Source organism: Ursus arctos, unplaced genomic scaffold (genome assembly GCF_023065955.2).
Source record: "Ursus arctos isolate Adak ecotype North America unplaced genomic scaffold, UrsArc2.0 scaffold_9, whole genome shotgun sequence".
Lineage (NCBI taxonomy): Eukaryota > Metazoa > Chordata > Mammalia > Carnivora > Ursidae > Ursus > Ursus arctos.
The window spans coordinates 66,103,258-66,127,918 of NW_026623111.1; the positions used below are offsets into that span (position 1 = coordinate 66,103,258).

Genomic DNA, 24,661 nt, shown 5'->3' on the forward strand with positions numbered 1-24,661 from the left:
ATCTGCCTTTGGATCAGGTCATGATCTCAGGGTCCTGGGATGAAGCCCCACATCGAGCTCCCTGCTTAGCAGGGAATCTGCTTCTCCCTCTTTCTCTGCCCCTGCACCACCCTCCCCCCACTCATGCTAGCTCTCTCAAATAAATAAAATCTTTTTTTTTTTTTTAAGATTTTATTTATTCATTTAACACAGATAGAGACAGCCAGTGAGAGAGGGAACACAAGCAGGGGGAGTGGGAGAGGAAGAAGCAGGCTCATAGCAGAGGAGCCTGATGTGGGGCTCGATCCCAGAACGCCGGGATCACGCCCTGAACCGAAGGCAGACGCTTAACCGCGGTGCCACCCAGGCGCCCCAAATAAATAAAATCTTAAAAAAAAAAAAACCAAAACAACCCTCTCTCCCTCTTCCTCTGCCCCCTCCTCCCATGCTTGCTCCTCTGTGTGTGTACTCTCGTGCTCTCTCTCAAATAAACAAATCATTAAAAAAAACAATATAATTCACTGTATCAACTGAATAAAATATAAAAATGATATGATAATCTCGATATAATAAAAGCATTTAACAAAATTCAACATCCATTCATGATTTTAAAAACTCTTAGTAAACTAGGAACAGAATGCAAACTAATATGGTAATTGGCATCCTTAAAACAAATACAGCTAATATCAAATTTAATGGTGAAAGACTGAATGGTTTTTGTCTTTAAAATTATACTGAGAGTCCCAGCCAGTGCTATAAGGCATAATAAATAAATAAATAAAAAGCATACATTACAAAGGAAGATACGAAACTATATTCCAAGCAACATGACTGTTATATATAAAACCCCAAAGAATCTACAAAAAACCCTACTAGATTTCTAAGGGAATTTAGCAAGGTGGCAGCATACAAAATTCAATATACAAAGATCCATCATGTTTCCACATATCAACAATGAAACAATTGAAAATTACACATATACATATTTCCATTTATAATAGCAACTGAAAAACGTAAAATTCTTAGGGATAAACCTAACAAACTATGTGCAAGATTTGTATTCTGAAAACTACAAAACATTGATAAGATAAATCAAAGATGACCCAATATACTATGTTCACGGATTTGGAAACTCAACATAGTTATCTCTTCTCTCCAAATTTATCTACAGATTTAATGCAATCCCAATCAAAATTCTAGTAATTTTTTTTCTGGAAATTGACAGAATGATTCTAAAATTTCCACAAAAAAAGCAAAGAAACTAGAATAGCCAAAACAATTCTAAAACAAAAAAAAGAGAACTCGTTTACTTGATGTCAAGGCTAATTCTAAAGCTATAGTAATCAAAATAGTGCGGTACTGGTGACAGGTAGACACCTCGATCAATGGAAAAGATAGAGAGATTCCAGCAATAGACACACACATATGTGGTCAATTGATGTTTGACAAAGATGTCAAGGAATTCAGTGGAAAAAGGAAAAACTTTTCACCAAACGGTGCTAGAACACATGCAAAAACCAAAGCAAAGCAAAAGAATCTCAACCAGCCCATACATCAGAACATATGCAAAATTTAACTCATAAACCTGTATGTAAATGAATCATAAACCTATATGTAAAGTCTAAACTATAAAACTTCTAGAAGAAAACAGTACAAAATAATGTTGACTTTGGGTTAGGCAAAGAATTCTCTGATAGGATATAAAGCACAAACCATAAGAGGAAACACTGACAAATGGATTTCCTCAAAATTAACTTCTCTCTTCAAAAGACATAGTCATTCGTTGTTGTTTTTTTAGATTTTTTTTTTTTTTTTTTTTTAGAGCAGATTTAGGTTACAGCATAATGGAATGGAAGGTACTGAGATTTCTCATACAATTTCTGCCTCCACTCATGCATAGCCTCTCCCATTATCAACATCCCCCCATAGAATGGTACCTTCGTTACAACTAATAAACCTACAGTGACACATCATTATCAACCAAGGTCCATAGCAAATGTTAACTTTTGTACCTAATTTTATAATCATAATTTTATATTCTTTTACTAATTAGGATCCCCTAATCCTACATGCTTCAGGGCCCACAAATATTTGCCTTTCAGCAAGATGATTTATATGTTTTTCCTGAAGTTCTAATCTCTATTGAGAATTTTTTTATTTTTTCATTTAAATTCAATTAACATAATGTATTAGTTTCATATATAGACTTCAGTGATTCATCAGTCTGATATAATACCCAGAGCTCATTACATCATGTGCCCTCCACAATGTCCATCACCTAGTTACCCCATCCCCCCACCTCCCTTCCCTCCAGCAACCCTCAGTTTCTTTCCTATGATTAAGAGTCTCTCACGGGGCACCTGGGTGGCTCAGTTGGTTGAGCGTCTCCCTTTGGCTTGGGTCATGATCCCAGAGCCCTGGGATAGAGCCCCGCATCAGACTCTCTGCTCAGCACCACTGAGCACCACTGCTCAGCACCACTGAGTACCACTCCCTCCGCCCTGCCCCCAGCTTGTCCTAGCTCTCTCTTGCTCTCTCATGCTATCTCAAATAAATAAATAAAAATCTATAAAAATAAAATAAAAATTTAAAAGAGTCTCTTATGGTTTGCCTCCCTCTCTGATTTCATCTTGTTTTATTTTTCCCTCTCTTCCCCTATGGTCCTCTGTTTTGTTTCTTAAATTCCAAAAAGACACAGTTTTAAAAATGAAACAAATCTAGGGTGCCCGTCTGGCTCAGCTGATAGAGCATGCAACTCTTGATCTCAGGGTTGTGAGCTCGAGCCCCACATTGGAGTAGAGTTTACTTAAAAAATAAATAATAACAATAATATTAAAAAAAAAGCATTAAAAAAAAAACCTCCCAAACTGGGAGAAAGTATTTATAAAACATATACAGCAAAAAAGACAATTATATCCAAAATATACAAAACACTCTTATGATTCAACAATAAAATAAGCAACCTAACTTTAAAAAGAGCTAAAGATGCCAATACTTCTTAAAAAGACTGACAGAGCAGAGAAATACATGAAAGGATGTTCAATATTGTTGATTATTCATTAAAATTAAATTGGAACCATTTTGAATAATGCTATGAACATTAGCTTTTTTGTGGACATACACTTTCATTTCTCTTGCATATATACCTAGGAATGAAATTTATAGTTCACAGAGAAAATGTTTAACTTTATAAGAAACTACCCAACTGTTGCTAAGGTGGCAATATCATTTCACCAGCAATGTATGAAAGGAAATTTCTAGTTGCTCCACATCCTCACCAATTTTAACACTGTCCGACTTTATTCCTAGCCATGCTAGTGGGTGGGTAATAGTATCACCCTATGGTTTAAATTTGCATTTCCTTGATGACTAGAGATGTTGAGCATCTTTCTACATACTTGTATCTTTTTATGTGGGATGTATTGGCCATTCATATATCTTTGGTGTGAATTCCTTGCCTATTTTTTGATAGGGTTCTTTGTCTTATTATCAAATAGTGACAGTTCTTAAGATATTTTGGTTCAAATTCTCTGCCAGGTATATGTTTTGCAAATATTTTCCCCAGCCTATGGCTAGCCTTTTCCTTTTTTAAAATAGGACACTTAAACGTTCATGTACAGAAAATTTACTTACAATTCGTTCACTTTTCTCTATGTATATACTTTAAGGAATAGGTTCCTTTGTAAAAAAAGAGATATAATTGACTGCGTTTTGGGAGGTAACAAAATCATCATCAACTACCAACTAGTCTCAGGATGATACAATCTGGACAGCCATAATAAAAACTGGGAAGCACATCCTTTTACTTCTACTTTAGAGCTCTTCATGGCATTGGGTCCCGATCAGACGCCTGACATGAAACCTAAAATTAGGAAGGGAGAATAACATGTTGAAAGCCTCCCTCCTGCAACTCCTTTTTGCAATTTGACCTCTGAATTATAGACATTTAGATTAGGATATATTATACATTTTGTTAGTGACAGTTGTTTTTTTTTTTTAAGATTTTATTTATTTATTTGACAGAGAGAGAGACAGCCAGCGAGAGAGGGAACACAGGCAAGGCGAGTGGGAGAGGAAGAAGCAGGCTCCCAGTGGAGGACTCTGGGATCACGCCCTGAGCCTAAGGCTGCCGCTGAACGACTGAGCCACCCAGGCGCCCCTAGTGACAGTTTTAAATGAAAACTTTATGAGAAAAGCAAAGAAATTCAACTTTAGGTAAATACATGAAAAACTAATCTATGCAATGACTTTCAATAAGAAGCTGATTGTTGAATACATAGGCTAAAAAAAGGTTAAAAAACCACTACATATGCTTTTTGTTGACAACAGAGGTAGCTTTTATGTAAGTAGTGTTTATTAGTCCTTAATCATCCTGAAATTCTCTCTCCTAACTTTAAGAAATAAAAGTCATATGCTGGCATTTTCATATTAATGAAAGTGCATGGTCAGGAGAACACGAAATGTCAAGCAGAACACATTTTTTGAAGTAAAACAGCAGAAGTTGCTCTCCACCACGATACCTCGTCTTCTTTTCCCCCAACCCAATGCTCCAAAGAGAATCATAACAGTCTGGAATGCACTTTTTAGAATGCTCCCTATGCTCAAATAAGCATATACATATGCATACACACACACACACACACACCTTCACAAACACAGGATATATGGCATTTTAGCATTCCATAAACGAAAATAAAAAGAAATTTTAAAGTGAGGCCTTTATGGCTGACAAAATACAAAACATGAAATCAAAGAGAGAAAAGATATGAATCAAAACTAAAAATTTTTTGAAAACTTTTAAGTATAATTAAGTTTTAAGAACTTACAGATTATTACTTCTGTAGTAGGCACTTCTCGAAGTGGCTAGAGAGCCTACGATCCTTCCCTTTCTGTGCCATGATCAACGGCCTTGAAGGAAAAGATCAGAGGAAAAATCATGGGGAGATTTAAGGAATGGCTATTTGAAGGAACCTCTCACAGTGAGGCCACAGCCTAAAAAAATTCCTCACCAGAATCCTGCCACTGCCAAAGCAAACAAATCAAAATATAAAGCCTCTTAATGATCAGTGGATAGATGACCCACGTCAGAGATCAGTCCTAACTCCTCCTGCAGCCAGCCTAGTCCTTGCTCAGTGAGTTCATGAAAACCACAACTAGGTGGTGGGAAGAGCAGTTATGCAAGGGATCAATTACCTGACTCACTAAGACTGACCTCAACTGCCACTACTTTAGAACCCATTTGCCTGAGTTCCCCATAGGCACTACTTCTTAGTAGGCAAAGTACTGCAAGCCCCCTGGATTACAGAAATGGTGATGGCAGAGGGTGTGGGGATGGGCGGAACGGGTGATTGGGGAAACAGGTGATGGGGATGAAGGAGTGCACTTGCAATGAGCACTGGGTGTCATACGGAGGTGTTGAATCACTACATTTCACACCTGCAACTAATACCACGCTGCATGTTAACTAATTGGAATTTCAATAAAAACTTAAAAAAAAATGGTGATGGCTGGTTCTTGCTGTAAGAGACACAGATTCTCAATCTGCCTTGCCAGGAACACTACGCAAGATTAACCGAATGTTTCATATAAATCACGTGGCCTTGGGGGGCCTGGGTGGCTCAGTCGGTTAAGCATCTGCTTCCGGTTAAACATCTGCCTTCAGCTCAAGTCATGATTCCGGACTCCCGGGATCGAGCCCCTGCATCCAGCTCCCTGCTCAGCGAGGGGTCTGCTTCTCTCTCTGCCCCTCAACCTGCTCTGGTGCTCTCGCTCTCTCTCTCTCTCTCAAATAAAATCTTATTTACAAACTCAGTCAATCCATCACAGGGCCTCTGATCCAAGAATGCACTTCAAATGGCAATGAGTAGATGGATGCTCAGGGCCTCATCATGAGCAAGACTCCTACTCAGACACAGCTGTCTCCCTAGTAGAAAGGAAAGGCTTTTTGAAGCTTAACAGACCAGTTGTTGCCCCAGCTAAGAACTTCTGAATTTACGGTGCTACAGGATATAAAATATGCTTTGAACCACCAACCAGTTAACGCTGTTTCCCATCTCCAGAATACAACGGAAGAGGGAACACATGATTATAGTGATGTCTTTCCTGCTCTCAAGGTTTTGTTTCTTATCAAGAACTCTGAAATGTGCTGATCTAGAAGTTTTAGTACCCGACAAAGAAATTCTTATGCCAGGAAACAAAATAGCTGTTTCACTCTATTGAAAGCTGAGCTTATCATGTCAGTTTGATTTCCTCAGGACAGTAGAAAAACAAGAACAAACATAGAGGCTACAGAATTGGTCGGGGTGAGTATGCCTGACTATCAAGGGGAAGTAAGGTTGCTACTGTAACTCTGGGAGCTAGGAAGACCATGAGAAGAACTCAGGGGAATCTCCTGGAGTACACTCTCACAGTACTGTGCACATGTTCAGGTCAGTAGAAGACCATCCCAATTCCATACAGTTGGACCTATGAGGGGCTCAGACTCTTTCAAGAATTAAAGAGGGTCAGTTGTTAGGAACAGACCCTGACAAGCCAAGATACTAGCAGAAGGTATGAAATCTGAAGTGGAACAGATCAGGGTGTGCACACTGACACAAAACTAAAGATTGAAGCCACCACTGATTTCCTTACTAGTCACTGCTGTGTGATAAGTACACCCATCTTTCCCTTTAAACACAATTTCTTTTTATCTCCTTTTCCTTCCCCCAATCATGCAGATGGCAAGTGAGCAGGAATTAAATTTAAGTTGTAAAATATCAAGAATCACAGTGCAACCAAGGGCAGCATAACACTAGAACCAGTAGCTCTATGGCCCTGCCTCTGGATATGGTACCTCAGCTTGTGTTGAGATTTTCTCCCACTAGAAAAACTGCATCAACAGATGGGATAACAGGGTTATCTCTACATTTACGTGAGTGGGGAGGGAAATGAGGGGAAAGAAGAGAAGGGAAAAAAGGTGGTTAAAATACTAAAGGCTGAGATATTCTAGTTATTTCCTAGGAGGGCTACCCCACTTTTGATATCCCGTTCTTGGGGATGGCCACCAGCATAGAAGCATACACTCCCGGGGCTATGACTATATATAATAATCTTGGTCCCCAAGCTTTGGGAGACACATACCTGGTCTGAACAGGGTATTCTTACTGGAATGTAAAAACTGAAAAGGCAAGGCAGAGAGACTAAATTTTTAGTGTGAAGTCACATTAACGGCAGGGGTCTAGAAAAACTGCTGATGAGATCCCCAGAGCTCCTCTGGTTTCTCCTGTTCAAGACCTTCTTGTTCAATTCATCATTCAGTGTACAGTATGGGTTCCAAAAATGGCTTTTGTTCCCTCTTAAGCTAATGAGTATCAGCTGATCACAACCCAAAACATGCTAATATGACTTCTTCTAGGAAGTGAAAAAAGGTGTGGAAGGTTCTCATTTTAACATCAAATTATCATAATCATACATTTTCCTTGCTTCCTCTTAAAACTCAATTCCTATCATGCTGTACTTTTGCCTTCAGAATCATGACATTAGAACCCTCATGCCTACCATGCTTTTTCATATCCTCTTATTTTGCAAGAAAGTGTACTTACTCCAAAGCTTCAGTTTGTTCATTTCAGCAGCAGTTCCCTGTTAAGACTTTACTCTGAGGCATCAGCAGTTCTTTGCAACTCGTGACACCTTACCAGTGCCAATAAAGCAAACTAAATGATTACTGATTAACAATGGAAATGAATTTTTTCCTTAACAGATACTCAGTGTGAAAACATCAAGCCCAGCCTAATTTTGCTCTCCATGAGCCTTGCTTCTCCTGTCACCTAAATCCTAGATCACCAACCTGGACTTGGGACAGGAGATGCATAAGCAGTTTCAGCCCCAATCTTCAATTCCGGATCAAGTTGTCATGAACACTAATTCACCCAACCCCTACACCCCAGATTAGGGGAGGGTTCCTAGCTTGTTCCGATTCACACTCTGTTCTACTCTTAGCCTAACCCTGCTGATACCTCACAGTTATTATAAGTAGGCTTTTGTTTTGACACTTTTGGAGGTTCCTAGTCTGGTCCCCATCTTGTCTTTCCTACGACTGGGACACCTACTTTTGCTTACCAGTCCCAATCCCAAGGACAGAAATCAGGCCATGATCTAGAGCCCAGTACCCACAAAGAGAATACTCTAACAGCCACTCATATGTGTGTACCTGTGGGTATTTTTTCTATTCATTTACACACACACAAACACACACACACACACACACATTCTTTCTCCAAGCTTCCATGTGCTTCTTTACCTTGAATTCACAGTAACAAAAGGTTTGCTATCTAGCTGTTCTACTCCTGACATGGCTTACCAAAGAGACCTTTCCTCCACACCTGCAGTTTAGATGAGACTGGTTCTAACATGCAGCACTATTTCTAAGTATGGACTCTTTCTACTATGCCCTGTAGAATAGTAACCTCTGCTCTAGTCTAAAACTTGGCCATGCTCTAGCATCATAAATACAACAAAACACTATCATATCTTGAGATATGGTACAAGTAAGAAAACTTACAGAATTTAGAAACAAAGCACATAAACAGATAAATGAAAAGAAAAAACATTTTCTAAATGGTAGAGATTGTAAACTTTGTAGCACAGTAAAATAACATAATATGATTTCCGGATGTTTACATGCCAAAAAAAAATTTTTTTTAATCACTAGATTACAATTTTTAAAAGTAGAAAAAAAAGACAAAGACTACATTACATTTTATAAATATATTCACTATGGCATACAGAAATGACCATTTTATTCCTGAGAGTTCCAGCAATAATTTTTTTTTAAAGATTTTATTAATTTATTTGACAGAGAGAGACAGGCAGCGAGAGAGGGAACACAAGCAGGGGAGTGGGAGAGGAAGAAGCAGGCTCCCAGTGGAGGAGCTTGATGTGGGGCTCGATCCCAGAACACTGGGGTCATGCCCTGAGCCGAAGGCAGACGCTTAATGACTGCGCCACCCAGGTGCCCCTAGCAATAATTTCTTGACATAAAACTGATAAGGTAACGAGAACAGTAAAACAGTATATATATCTTGTCATATAAATTATGTTTTTTAAAGATTATTATTTATTTTTAAGTAATCTCTCCACCCAACGTGAGGCTCCAACTTACAACCCTGAGATCAAGGTCACATGTTCTACCAACTGAGCCAGCCAGGTGCCCCCAATTAGTATCTCTTTTGATCAATGCTGAGTAGTTCTTTATGAAACTTAATTAAACTTCTAATCCCATTTAGTATCCAAAATGGGATTCCCATCACTTTCTCCACCTTCATTATACTTTACCTTCATTAAACTTGTTCTCTTCCCTGGCTTTCTCTACCCTGATTCCTAACTAAAGATCAAGCCACAAGTGGATCATAGGTATAAGGGAAAACTGCAAAGTAGCCCAACATTCAAGGAAAAAGGTGTGTCTACTTACCTTAGGCCCCTTATAAGCCAAGGGAGCTGCAGTAAGAACAAGTGCAATGACTAAAAAGGAACCCCAAATACTGTGGCTGGGGAGGAAAGCCAATGAAACCTCAACACAGATGTCATTACCACAATATTTAATAATTATCTGTTCATAAGCTAAAGTCGTTTACTAGCTCTTCAAAATGAGAAACAGTATTTTACTATCTTAATATTTTCACAACAGAAAGTAGACGTTCATAAACTCTTGTTGAATAAAAAAAAAAAACAATCAAGGATTCAGATAGCTAGTTAAGGAGTGTCAAATGTACTCAAGTTAGATGCAATACACTCACTGTAGAAAGAGAACTTCCAGGGAGGATCTTACTCTAACAAAACCAAGTGTAACGTGAGTTCTAAGTCCCTCTTCCCCAAAACAACTCCCTACTGACATCAATAAGCACAAGGCAAAATGCATCCCACGTAATGGATTAACTTCATTTGCTCTTATCCTTTCACCAGGCAATTATTTTTTATTCCAATTTTGTATTACTATAACCCTTTCCTCGGTCTAACACCATGCTTAATATTTATCTTTTAAAAATCCATTTTATTACAGGCATCTGGGAATGAGTTACTGGCCAATATATCTTCTAAACTGCTGTTCGCAGACATCTTATAGTGAGGTGAATTCTCATGAAGAAAACAGATGTGATAAGAAAATAATAATAACGTAATTTAGTTTTACCTATAACTCCAACAAGCCAGAGGATTCTTTACTAAGGTAGTCACTTTGCCATCCTTAAATTTTTTTTTGTAAAAATAGGACTATTTTATTGACCCCTTAATGATAACAGATGATCAAATGAGACCAAACTCAAAACTAGTATATAGTATTTAACTCTGCTACCCAGAAGGAGAGGAGAAAAAAATTTCAAAATGCCAAAATCAGCATGCTATATAAGAGCATTACTAAGCTTTAATAAAACGGAAGAAAGCACATGCAGATGTGATTAATAGATATAAACATGCTAGGTATTAAACAGTAACACCAAAACAACAATTAGGTATGGAATGCAACTGGTTTTCTTCCATTAAAACAGCACTTGCTAAATGATCTTGACTGGGATGGAATGATGCTTTGACATCAGGATATGCAAAGCAACTATTAAAATGTCTGCTTAAAGTAGGTGTTAATAAGCAGAATAAGAAGGCCAGAATGTGAAGATCCTTTTAAAGATCTTTCAACCCTGGCAAGCAACAGTCAAAAAATGGGTCATTTTTGATAAATATATTAGTCAGACTGAGAAAATTCAAAGTACATGCAAATTCATAAAGAAGAAAAAGAACAAGCTTTCTAAGAAAGATAGAATACTCTTCTCCCAGCTATGCCTACAGATCACTAGCATTAAATATAGTCATCTCAGAAAGGCTATTCAGCACATACTTCTCCTGCCCAGCCCCAAACACACAAGTATATGTCCCCTGGTAATGGTAGCCTCCATGCCTTTCAGCAGCTGCCATGCCCTGGGTCCGGCTTCCCCACACCCTCCTGAAAGCAGAAACACCTATGCCAACCCATGTGGTTGGTTAGGTTATGCAATCTAACACAATCTAGCAAGCTGGGAATCACTGAACTTATTTACTCCGGTGACTCAGATTTAAATCTAGGTCTCTGTGGAAAAGGAGGTGGAGAACACAAACGAATGTGTTGACACCATTTTCCACTAATATTTATTATATAACTAAAGCAAACTGAAAAGATTTTTCTGCTCTTTATATAGGTTTTTTGGGTTTTTTTTTTTTCGTTATGTAGGTTTGACCAAGAAACTAGCTTTCAGAAATGCTCAGGTCTAACTAGGTCCAGCACCGCATCAGCCACACTGAATGACCTGAGGTAAAACAATTCCCTTCTACATAGAACTCCCGTATGGTGCTGCCATTCACACACATTGTCCTTTTCCTTCTTCTAGCCTCTACTCTAAGCTGCCACCAAGAGCTACCTCTTAGCAATAACTTCACAATGTCAAGATAACCTTTTTTAAAGATTTTATTTATTTATTGGAGGAGATAATGCTAAGTGAAATAAGTCAAGCAGAGAAAGACAATTATCATATGATTTCTCTCATCTATGGAACATAAGAACTGGGAAGATCGGTAGGGGAAGAAAGGGATAAAGAAAGGGGGGTAATCAGAAGGGGGAATGAAACATGAGAGACTATGGACTATGAGAAACAAACTGGGGGCCTCAGAGGGGAGGGGGGTGGGGGAATGGGGTAGACCGGTGATGGGTAGTAAGGAGGGCACGTATTGCATGGTGCACTGGGTGTTGTACGCAACTGATGAATCATCGAACTTTGCATCGGAAACCGGGGATGTACTGTATGGTGACTAAAGTAATATAATAAAAAATCATTAAAAAAACAAAACAAAAAAAAGATTTTATTTATTTATTATTTATTTATTTGGGGGGGCAAAGAGAGAGGGAGAGAGAGAATCTCAAGCAGATTTTGTGCTGAGTGTGAAGGCAGATATGGGGCTCAATCCCACAACCCCAAGATCATGACCTGAGCCAAAATCAAGAGCTGGATACTCAACCGACTGAACCACCCAGATGCCCCATCAAGATAATTTTTTCAATGCTATTTCACTCAGAGAAAACAGAAATAATTTAAACACTGGAACTTCAGAAGTAAAAAAAAAAAACAAAAACAAAAAACAAAAAACAAAAAAAACCAGCAACAAAATAGTTTTCATTTTCACCAAAGAGATAACTCATCTATTTCTGGAGTTACCAAACTAAGATGAAAATATATAAAGCACGTTTGTCATTAATCCGACAGATCAAATTATCTTTAAAAAGAATACAGGCTAGGAAAACCATATTTAGTACAACTTTCAGGGGAACCTAGCTGCAAAATGCTTCAGGAGCAAAAGTAAGGTTTTCATATTAAAAACAGGTTTTTTCCTAAGTGTTTTACTTTATTCCTAATCCTAATCTTCATTATTTAAATATTAAAATCAGACTATTTTTTCCTAGAAAAATCACCTGATAGTAAAATCAGTTGATTTTATAATTTTCTGTAATTCTGACATAAGTAAATTTCACAGTTTTCATCAAGGAAATTCTATTATTCACCCTGATATTCAGATCAAACATCATCTTAAGGTTCCCCTTATCATCTCAACTAAAAGTAATCTTTCTACTCACTAAGCAGCCATAGAACTTCTGTACCTCACAGACTAATTATATACCATTCAATTACTTATGAGTCTGTCTTATCTTCGCTGTATTATAAAGGTACTGAGAGAACTATCCATGTCTTAGACATCCTTATAGCTCCCACAGTACCCAGCATAGCATACTATAAAACACTTAATATTTAAGAAAAAATTACAGAATTTTTAATATACATTTTTAGCACATTTGAGAGTCTATTTACAGTGTATCATCATTTTGGGAAATAAGAAATAGGTGCTCAGAGCAAGTTTACTCCCTTACATTGATCTAATTTAGTCACTAGTCATTACAGAAATAAGTCAAGCTAAATAAAATTATTAGGCAATCAATGCACGATGATTTTTCTAAAAATAACTGATAGGGAGTTTATTTTTATTTCATACTTGTTTACTTAAATATGGCATTTATCACCTAATACTGTGTTTTAATGAGCAACGTGCCATGGGGGAAATACTTGGGCTTTAGAGTCACAGAGACCCAGGCTTTTATCAAGGAAAACTGATTATGAATTTACCAAAGGATTTCTAGGGTGAAGAGAATAAAGAAACATAATAAAACATGCATTATCATTCTTTCAGTCGATAATGAATAGTTTTAGAATTCCTAAGAGTGACAGTAAACATTTATTTTCTTAAGACTTACATAATTTTGTGATAACATGCTTATTACCTAAGTACATTCATTCACTCAACAAATGCTTACTGAAGGCCAATTATATCCCTATGTGTACGTGTTTAGAGAATAAAACTTGCTGAAATACATTATACAATATGTGGTAATGTTCTACAGCTGTCTATTCATCTACACTATAAATACCTCTTCTGCTTTTCCAAAATCTCCTTTATATTCAGTACAGTGATAGAGGGTACTTAATAACTATCTCTTGACTAACTGTCCAATATTTCTTTCTTTATATTCTGTTACATGTTAAGAATGAAAGTTCCCAGTAAGCAAATATACTAGTGATTAAAGAAGTCCAGCAAAGCAGAAATAAGAAGAATGCCATGTCACTGAAATTTTACATGACTATATCCAGGGCTGTGAATGAACTACCCAGCGGAAAATAATCAGCCATTTGCCTAGTTACTCGTCACTCTATTTATAGCAAATGCATGGGAGAAACATGTATCTTTGTCTGGTACCTATGGTAATAAGCATAGAATCTGAATTTGTACATACTAACCTCTTCACCGAGGTGTACAAAAATATCAACATTCTTGTATTTGTCAATTTTTCAAAACGAGTAAGATTATGCTTTTAGCAATAAAATACATACAAATAAGTATTATACTATAGTCATGTAAAATGTTACCGCTGGGTAAATGGTGGTGAGTGAAGGGAACATGGATTCTACTATTTTTGCAAATTCCTGTACATTTGTAATTACTTCAAAATTAAAATATAGGGACGCCTGTGTGGCTCAGTAGGTTAAGCGTCTGCCTTTGTCTCAGGTCATGATCCCAGGGTCCTGGGATCAAGTCCTGCATCGGGCTCCTTGCTCGGCAGGAAGCCTACTTCTTCCTCTGCTTGTGCTGGAGCTTTCTCTCTCTCTCTCCGATAAATAAATAAAATCTTTTAAAAAAAATTAAAATATATAGGGGCACCTGGGTGACTCAGTCGATTAAGTGTCTGCCTTCAGCTCAGGTCATGATCCGGGGTCCTAGGATCAAGCCCGGCATCGGGCTCCCTGCTCAGCAGGGAATCTACTTCTCCCTCTCCCTCCGTTCCTCCCCTTCACTCATTCTCTCTTTCTATCTCTCAAAATAAATAAAATCTTTAAAGAAAATTAAAATATATATTTATCAGTAAGGTAATGCAGTTTGAATGTTAGAGAGATTAAACAAATACATAAATTGCTTTTCTAAATTCAGACACTTAAAATGTACTAAGCGATCTGGATATTTTGAGACAATACTTGTGGGATTTTTTTTAAAGATTGTATTTTAAGTAATCTCTACACCTCAACTTGGGACTCAAACTCACAACCCCAAGATCAAGAGCCGCATGTTCCACTGACTGAGCCAGCCAGGCGCCCCATTTGTGGGATTCTTCTTAAAGTGTTGAGTCCTATCACTCACTATAGCAGCACATATACTAAAATTGGAACGATACAGGGAAGATAAGCATGCGCCCGGTGTAAGGATGACACATAAAGTGTTGAGTCCCATATATAATTCATCACCTCCTAAATTATAAAGTAAAATTTATGTGTGTGGAGGCTTTACTTAGAGCAAGGCAATAAACATACAAGGCTCTATGCAGATATAAACAAATCAGTTGTCCCCCTGAAGAAAAAAAATAATACAAAATAATTTTGGCATGAGTTTTTATTATCAAGTAATGGCCAAGTATAACACTGTATGTCAACTATACTTCAGTAAATACGATGGCTATGTATCAAATGCTTACTTCTCTTAGGCTAATATTAATTAATTGGCCTCTTTAAGTCCATATGGATGGAGAAGAGGGGAACAAACTAGGAAGAAACATACAGGAAGAGGAAGCTGGAACTGGTATTTTAAAATGCAGCAAATCTGGGGGCACCTGGGTGGCACAGCGGTTAAGCGTCTGCCTTCGGCTCAGGGCGTGATCCCGGCGTTACGGGATCGAGCCCCACATCAGGCTCCTCCACTATGAGCCTGCTTCTTCCTCTCCCACTCCCCGTGCTTGTGTTCCCTCTCTTACTGGCTGTCTCTATCTCTGTCGAATAAATAAATAAAATCTTTAAAAAAATAAATAAATAAAATAAAATAAAATAAAATGCAGCAAATCTGGAGCACCTGGGTGGCGCAGTTGGTTAAGCGTCGGGCTCTTGGTTTTGTCTCAGGTCATGATCTTAGGGTTATGGGATCGAGCCCTGTATAGGCACCGCACTCAGCAGTCTGCTTGTGACTCTCCCTCTTCCTCTACCCCTCCCTGCAGTGTGTATATATTTAAATCAATCTTTTTTTAAAAAAAGAGCAAATTCATCAAGTGTTGATGACATACCTTTTATTCATGTCGAAGAGTACCCTGTAACAGGATCCCTCTCACAACATAGGTACCAAGGGCTTAAGGACTGAGGAAAGCAAACAGAACGAGTGTCAGAACTCAACTATCACTATTATCTGAGGGACCTGCTGCCACCAGACCGAGAACGAGGGGCCAGATGGGACAGGTCACCGGCCCGAAGTAACACAGCTCTGTAGTGGCAGAGGCAGTACAAGAATTCAAATCCCTTAATTTCTGAACCTCTGAAGTGCCATTATAAAAAGGCGCTTATCTTTCATGAGTAGTAATAAAGAATACTTTAAAGGGATCAGGCCATACACAAAAGAATCAAATAACTGTAATTAGTTTATTAGGGAAAAAAAAAAAATTCTCACCCAGTAGTCTTCTAGACTCCAAAATACAAGTACTATACTTTAAACCCACTACAGCTTCACACGAATGTAGCTGACTTAGTTAACTAATCTAAGCTTGTAACTTCACAAGGATAACGGATAACAACAATACCACCGAAGTCTGTTCTCTTTGCTAAGCAGAGATTGAGTTTTCTTAAGGCTTCACAGTGTCTGCTATTGGGTCAGCATTACAAAAAGAAAGGGTTGTTACAGCGCACCCGCAAGTCTCCAGCGTGCTTGGGTACTGCAGCACCTGACTGCCATGATGCTCTTCCGCGGAAAAGCCCGAACAACGACATATTGTACTTAAAATAGCCAAATGCATTACTATTGTCCCAAGTCGTACACTAATATACCAAATACAAATAGAAGCAGGTAACAATTTTTTTTAATTTGTGGGAGAAAACTTAAACCTAAGTCACTAACAATTGTCCTTGACATAAGAAAACCAATGTACAAATTTAACAGTAAGAGCGATCTATTAGAGAAATAAAATGAAGGCCCTACTACATAACCATTAAAACAGCAACAACAACAACAAAAAACTCAAACCCAAAACAAAACAAAAACTCAGCAGGCAGTGAAATTTTGTTGGTCAAAATACAAATAGTACCCACATTAATGGACTAAGATATACAAAGCATTTCACATACTAAAACACTAAAGGGCCTATCCCATTAGGTTTATCACAACGGACTGCAACACCATTAAAGATCAATAATCCAATACTTATGATTATACATAAGACACCCTACTGTACACAACGATTTTTTAAACAAAAATGGAGGAAAATTCCTATCACTAACATATGTTACTTTAAATGCTTTGCCTCCAGACGCCTGGATGGCTCAGTTGAGCGTCTGCCTTCGGCTCAAGTCATGATCCCAGCTGGGATTGAGTTCCACATCAGGCTCTCTGCTCAGCGGGGATCCTGCTTCTCCCTCTGCTTGCTGCTCACCCTGCTTGTGCTCTCACTCATTCTCTGGCAAATAAATAAATAAATAAAATCTAAAAAAAAAAAAAAAAAATTAAATGCTTTGCCTCATCTTATAGCGAATACAATACTTAGGGTCTCCCAACGTCCTTCCCCTGCAGGCTCAAAGACATGCACGTATTATGGGGGAGACAGAATGGAATGGGGAAACCTGAGATGTAAAGGCCTGAGGGACTCAAGACTTACTGGTAAGATTTCCAGGCTTAAGATGATCCCTAGATATTGTGGGGTTGAAGAGTTCCTGCTGGAGCTGGCTATTTCTACGGACTCAGTGATAAGCACAAAAAGCCCATCGGCCTGCACCCAGTACGGTGACGCAAATAAACCAACTCTAATTGTTTGTTCGACCAAATGAAACACGCTAAGAAATATTGTCGATTTTATTTCTGGTACTAGACTTTTCACACTCTGCTCCTGCTTGAGTTGTTTACAGAAGTGATATTCTAGACCTATCAGTGTCTTGTTTATTAAAGATTCAAGGGCTCAGTAATAACATAACCTCAAAAAATTCCCACCAAAGAAAACAGAAGTGCAAATGAGCCAAAAATTGTGCAATAACCCCCATCTATTTAGCCTAGAGAGAAATTATCTACATTTCTTTTTTACATTTGCATTCATTTATAATGAACGAATGAATGAATTTCCGGAAGTATTGGCATTTCTTGAGCTTGTGATTAGAGAAAGGATAAGGCAGCAGGGAAAGATATTAAAAGATCTGGGGGGAAGCTTGGCCATGGGTTTCAGGGAAATGGAAGAAAGGGGGGCGCCTGGGTGGCTCAGTCGTTGGGCGTCTGCCTTCAGTTCGGGGCGTGATTCCGGGGTCCTGGGATTGAGTCCTGCGGCGGGCTCCTCCGCTGAGAGCCTGCTTCTTTCTCTCCCACTCCCCCTGCCTGTGTTCCCTCTCTCGCTGCCTCTCTCTCTCTGTCAAATAAATAAATAAAATCTTTTAAAAAAAAAGGAAGAAAGAGAAAGCAGAGGCTGGCACATGGATGTTCACTTGATCATTCACCAACTATTTACTGAACACTTATTATGCACGGCTCATTGCTTGGGCACTAAATGCACGGTGATAGCAAAACAGACAGAACCCATATTCACATGAGGTAGCGGTCACTACATAATACTGCTGACTATCTCTTACCCAGTTTTCAATAATTATCCCATTTTCAGCAATCCTAAAACTCGACAGACATTAATTCAATGAAATAGGAATCCAGAGGTTTAAAAAAAAAAAATCTAGGACCTCAGTCTAGGGAGAGGAGACAACGAACGCTGCTATTAAGTACGGGTATGACAAAGAGTGCTAAGGGAACACAGGGGAGGGACTACTCAGCACTGTTCCCGGTAGAAGGAAAGGCTTAAGGTGGGAGAGGTCGCATACGTCCTTGAGAAACCTCAAGTAGGAGACAGGAATGCATCTCTGTCCATGGAGAGGGCACACTCTAGACTCAAACTCACTGAGCACAGACGTCGAAGTCCTCACACTGGCCTGCTGGTTCTGCAGGCGCCTCCATCAGCCTGACCCCAGCTCTCACCTGCCTCCAGCCAACCCCTTCCTGTTCTCCGAACATCTCAAGCACCCTCCCTCTGCAAGGCCTCAGCATCTGCTTTTCTCGCAAAACTGAAACTCTCACTCCCTAGAATACTTCCAGTCTCCACTCAGATGTCACGGCAACAGAGGCCTTCTCATGCAGCCCTCTATAAATGACACCAGCACCCACACCTCAGCAACCTACTAGTCCCCAACTCCTTACTCAGCCTTACGTTGCTCAAGGCACTTAGTACCCACTGATAATAGTCTACACTTGTCATCTGTCCCCCTCTAGAAGTCAAGCTCCTTGATAAAACTCTTTAATCTAGCACTCTGCAGAGAGCAGATACTCAACCCGTTTTTTTTTTCTTTTTAAGATTTTTATTTATTTGAGAGAGAGCAGGAGCGTAAGGGAGGGGCAGAGGGAGTGGGAGAAGCAGATTCCCTGCTGAGCAAGGGAACCTGACATGGGGCTCAATCCCAGGACCCTGGGATCATGACCTGAGCCGAAAAGGCAGACACTTAACCAACTGAGCCACCCAGGTGCCCCCAAATCTTTTTTTTTTTTTAAATGAACAAATGAATGGCTGTCAGAGATGAGACCAGAGAAGCTACAGCCAGGTCACAAAGAGCTTTGTAAAGACTAGAACCCCATGCTTTAATGGCTCTTTGATGACTTAGGATCTATTAAAAGATTTTAAAGAGGAAAAAATGCATATTGAAAAGATCACAACTGTGTATTTTTAAAAATTAGAAAAGAAAAGTGTATTTGTTTTGGAAAGGGTGTGAGAGGAATTGATGAGCAGAAGTGAGACTAGAACTAAGGAAAGCATGTATAGAAGAGCGATAATACTTCAGCAGAGAAATACAGGCCCTAATAAAGGCCTCTGAGGAGGAAAAGGTAAGAGGAGAAGTACTCAGAAGAGAAAAGCTATTGGACCTGATACTGGACCGGAAGTGGAAACTGAGGAAGACAGAGGAGTGGAAGATGACAGCCAGGTGTCCACCTAGTGACACACTAGATGCGACTGGCATTTCCTCAAATTGAGGAGACAGGAGGAGGGAGGCATTTTGTGGGGGAAAAGATTATGAGTTGAGGTTTGGACAGGTTGAGGTTGGCATGCCTATGGAACATCTCAGTTGCATATATCTAAACTAGCAGTTGGATATATGAATCTAGAGCTAAGTAAGGTTTGGACTGGTAAAATAAACAAGTGATAATTAAGGATGTATGCTCAAATATCACAAATGTACCATTTTAAAATTATATTTAAATGATTAGCCTTCAAATGTGTTGTCACTCCATATGGAAAAACTAAAAATCATTTTATCTCCCAGAATAAAATCAGCACTCTAAATGTCATTAATGCCTATACATTAGTATATAAAAATTATATATATATATATATATATGGCAAACTTGACAGCAGCAAAAGAATATATATATATATGACATATATATATATGACAAACTTGACAGTAGCAAAAGAAAAAAAAAGCCAATTACACTTAATCAGAAATATACATTATAATATTACATGAAAATTAGCTTTCTAATTTTCTAATTTTTCTAATTACCATAAAAGTAATGCTACAATCATTTATGTATTAACACTTCTTACAAGTTCCTGGATGAGTTCAAAGTCTACATGATTGAATTATTTCAGTCTCTCACTCTCTTTTTTTTAAGTCCAAGCAGAAGTTGAAGAAACGCTTCATAATTTGAGTTTTTTTTAAATTCTAAATTTTTATGAAAGAAACAAAGCTTTAGGTAGCTTTTTCTTAGGCACATTTTTAAAATGTTAACAGCTAAGTTTTAGAATTCCCTAATGATTCCTCTTTAAAAAGCAATTCTAATAACATGAAAGACAATTTCATAATAAAAAATCTTTGAGTGTCATAGCTTTCACAGTGAGATCATGACTGATGACCAAGTCAAAAAAAAAAAAAAATTATTCAGCAATGTTGGTCCTAAACTTCCTATATTGGTTCAAATACTACTGAAAATGAGTTAAAAAGTCAAAAGCGTTAAAGGACCACTACACGGGGCGCCTGGGTGGCACAGCGGTTAAGCGTCTGCCTTCGGCTCAGGGCGTGATCCTGGCGTTATGGGATCGAGCCCCACATCAGGCTCCTCCGCTATGAGCCTGCTTCTTCCTCTCCCGCTCCCCCTGCTTGTGTTCCCTCTCTCGCTGGCTGTCTCTGTCAAATAAATAAATAAAATCTTTAAAATAAATAAATAAATAAATAAAGGACCACTACACACATAATAATGGCTAAAAGCTTAATAACTGACAGTAAGTACTGACAAGGACACAGAGCAACTGGAATTCTCTTAACATTGCTGGTAGGAATGCAAAATAGTAGTCATTTTGGAAAAGTCTCGCAAATTCAATATAAAGTTACTACAATGGACAAACCTGTACTTCTCCTAGGACCCCGTAATCCCACTCCTAGGTACAACTCCAGAAAACTGAAAACATTGTTTATAGCAGCTTTATTCATAACTGACCCAAACTAGGCAGGACTCAAAGATACTTTAAAATAGGCCATGATACGAGTATTTATGCTGCAATAACCAGCAAATACTACAAATTGGGGATTTTTTCCTTTGGAGAGCACATTGTTACATTTATCAGCATACCACTGAACAAACTACTGATACATGCAATAACTTAATGAATATCAAAATCATTATGCTAAGAGAAAGACGACACAAAAGACTACATATTGTAGGATTTCATTTACATGATATTCAAGAAAAGAGAAAAGTATAAGGACATGAATTAGATTAATAGGTGGCAGGGGCTGGGGGCAGAGGGAGAGAACCTTTCAGTGTGATGGAAATGTTTCATATCTTGATTGTGGTGATTATCCAATTGTATACACTTGTGAAAACTTTTACTGCATGTAAATTATAAATATAATTCATTAAACCTGATGACAAAAAAAAATTAGAGTAGGAGTCATTTATCTCAATTCTTTTATGGATGATAAATGCATCATACATACAAAAGGGAAACTGGAACTTAGCGGAAATGTCAGGAAGGCAGATTTTAACATACATAAACAGAAAAAGATTTAAAATGTTGAAAAAAGAAGTGAATTTGTAATCACATAGGTATGAAAATCAGAGGCTGGATGATCCTTCCAAGGATGCTATAGAAATGGCCCTCCTTTGGGTGTGATTTCAGATTAGTATCATTAAGAGAGGTTAGTTAGCATCACTAAGGTAGCTTCCTACTTGGGGAATCAGTGGCTCTGAAATTCCATGATATAGTATGTTATGATAATCTCATATCCAATTTTTATATTTTAACAAAACATCACTCATTTTAACATCAAGCAAATGTTATCGTTAACTCGAAGCTTAGTGTAGCCTTCTTGCTAAGAGCGCTAGCTCTGACTTTAGACAGCCTGGGTTCAAATTTTGGCCCATCACTGGCTGTGTGACTTTGAACAAGCGTCTCTAAATAGCTATGTCCTCATCTGTAAAACGGGATTAACATTTCCCTGAGGGTTCAATAAGAATGCATGAAAAATGATTTCTATGTGCTAAACTCTCAATAACAAAAATTTCTTAGCCATTAACTGCCAGTGAAGGATATAAATTATCAAATCTCTAAGAATTTTACCTTCCAAATGTGGGAGACTTATTAATTATATATCCACCAGTTCATAATCCTTTGTGGAGCCATATCTTTTGAGAATGTGATGACTCCATGGACACTTTATCCAGAAAAAATCCAAATATATGCTACATTCTGGATAGGATTTTTAAGGATTCAAGGACCCTCAGAAGCACATGAATTAAGAATGCTTGACGTAAACTCTTAAAATTGCAAAGTTTAGGAATCTTCCAAGTAGATAATCCAACTAATATTGAAATACTGTCATTTATTCTTTTCTGGTTTAATAGATATTGCAGGCCCAGAATGTCAAGTTTTCTAATTCATATCTCCTTTTTGCAGAAATTTTAAATTAGAAATCTAACATTTTTTACATGAATCGATTTCAACTCAGAAAAAGAAACTAATATAAATCTGTATTTCTAGCAGCTTGAGAATGAATAGTTCAATGTGTAACATGTACTACTGTGCTCAAATATCCTAGGAAGAGTTCTCAAGTCAGTCTAATGTAATATGTATTTCTAAATATAAAAAAACATACCAAGCTATTTCCTGTGCTTAGAGTTCCACCATAAAGTTGCTTTTTAAAGCAGGATTTATTTTTTGCTAGACCTGTGCACTAATACACACCTAGTTTGTTTTTTTTAACCAACATATTTTTGGTTCTGTTTTACATTATGTTTGTTCTATTAACCTGATGGTGGAAACTAATTGTTCCAAACCTGCTCTCAAACAATTCCACCCTGGAAATACACTGCTATCTCAAAGCAAAAGGTTTTCTATTTCTTTTTTAATTGTTTGGTTTTCAGACTACAATAACCATTTGGCACTAACCAACTCATGCCCATTACTGAACAAAAAACTGTTTTTCCTATGCATTAGCACCATTTCCCACAGGAAACAACCATTTTTTAAGGCACTGGAAGTAGAGGCAAGGATTCACACATATAGTAAACACCCTTTCAATCAGGTTTTACCAGGTTATTTCAGCGAAAAGAGGACCTAATGCTGTAGATCTCAGAATTCAATAGTACAAATCAATGAAACGCTGCACCTGAGGATCTAACACTGGCCAGGTGGGCCAAATGGCTTTTGGTAGGAAAGGTCACATCTGCTTTCTGAACCCCTCCGTAACTCTGAATGTTTGCGATGCCACTACATCCCATGTACAAGAGAATAAAAGGGCAAACACACACCCCAGGAGCATCTCGGTTCCTTGCATAAACGAAGGGTTTCCAGCATAGGGCGTTGGGGGAGAGCAGAGCTCGGGAATAAGCAGGAGAGGCCCGCAGCCCGGGAGACAGCGCCCGAGGGATGGAGGCCTCGCTCGGCTCCGCACGGGAGCAGGGGGCTCCGGGACCGCAGACCCCGTGGGGTCTGGAAAAGGGGACCAGACCCCTGTCCCTCGACCGCCAGGTTACACCTTCACTGTTCATTAGGGGCAACGTCCAGCCCTCTCCTTCCCGCCCCCCCAAATACCCCAACATCGCTCCCCCCACTGCCAGTCGCGCGTGACCCCAACCCCGACCCCACCGCGACGGCGCCCTCTCCAGGCCGCGGTGGAGGACACCAGGCAGGCGGCCAACCCCGGTGGCAGCGGCGGCTCCGGGCAGCGCGGTCCCGGGGGAGGGCGGCAGCTGGGCCGCGGCCTGTCCGCAGGGGCAGCGGGCACAGGGCCGCGAGTGGGCAGCGCCTCCGCCCCGCACAAACAAAGCGGCCCGGGCGCGCCGGGCCCGGGGTGGGGTAGGGGGCCCTGGCAGGGGGCACTCACCGGAGGGCGGGCGGGCCTGGCCCGGGAGCGGGGACCGCGGCGGGCCCGAGTGCGCGCCGGCGACTGCGAGGGGGCGGCGGGCGCGGCGTCCGCGGCGGGGCCCGGGAGCCCCGCGGCGGGGCACGGGGCCGCGGGCCGGCCTCGATTCTGCGGTCGCGAGGTGCGGGAACCGGTCTGCCGGGGCGGGCAGCGGCGCTAGGCGGCCGGGGCAGCGACGCCGCCGCCTTTCCCTTCTCCTGCCCCGGTCCCTGCTCCCCCACGTCCTCCTCCTCGCTGGGTCCCCGCCGCCGCCGCCGCCTCAGCCTCGGCGCTTCTTGGGCTTCTCCTCTCCATCAAGGCCGGGCCGACCCGCAGGGACCATCCCGGAAAGTGAGGGGTTGTTGCCGATTCCCGCAGCTGTTGGTGGCCATCTTTAATTCTCCTCCTCCTCCTCCTGCCTTCTCCACCTCCCGCTGGCTGCCTGACTGACTGACTCTGGCTCCTCCTTTTTCTCCTCCTGCTCCTCCTACTGAGCCGGCCGCAGAAATTGCAGCCACTCTTCCTCTCTCCCCTCCTGCCTTTCCTTCCTCTTTCCTTACTTCCTTCCTTTACCCCGGCTTCCCGCTTTCCCCCTCACTCTTATTGACCGCCTTCACCCCTTTTTGCAGGCAGCGGGCGCTGGGTTCTCTCAGATTGAGTTTGGCCCCGTTTTCACTCTTGCCCCTCTCCCACTTCCC

The 24,661-nt window shown here is 39.8% G+C and overlaps 1 protein-coding gene and 1 pseudogene across 7 annotated transcripts in view; one reads left to right on the top strand and one right to left on the bottom strand.

Moving 5' to 3' along the window:
• WDFY3 (WD repeat and FYVE domain containing 3) overlaps nucleotides 1–24,050 on the bottom strand; it is a 265,960-nt gene extending 241,910 nt beyond the window's left edge. For all 7 annotated transcript variants that reach the window (XM_057309806.1, XM_057309803.1, XM_057309811.1 and 4 more), the window contains exon 1: nucleotides 23,946–24,050. The gene's annotated coding sequence lies outside the window, so the exon portion shown is untranslated. The remainder of the gene's footprint in view (nucleotides 1–23,945) is intronic.
• Nucleotides 14,702–14,816, top strand: LOC113263326 (U6 spliceosomal RNA; annotated as a pseudogene).
• Nucleotides 24,051–24,661: the final 611 nt, after the last annotated feature.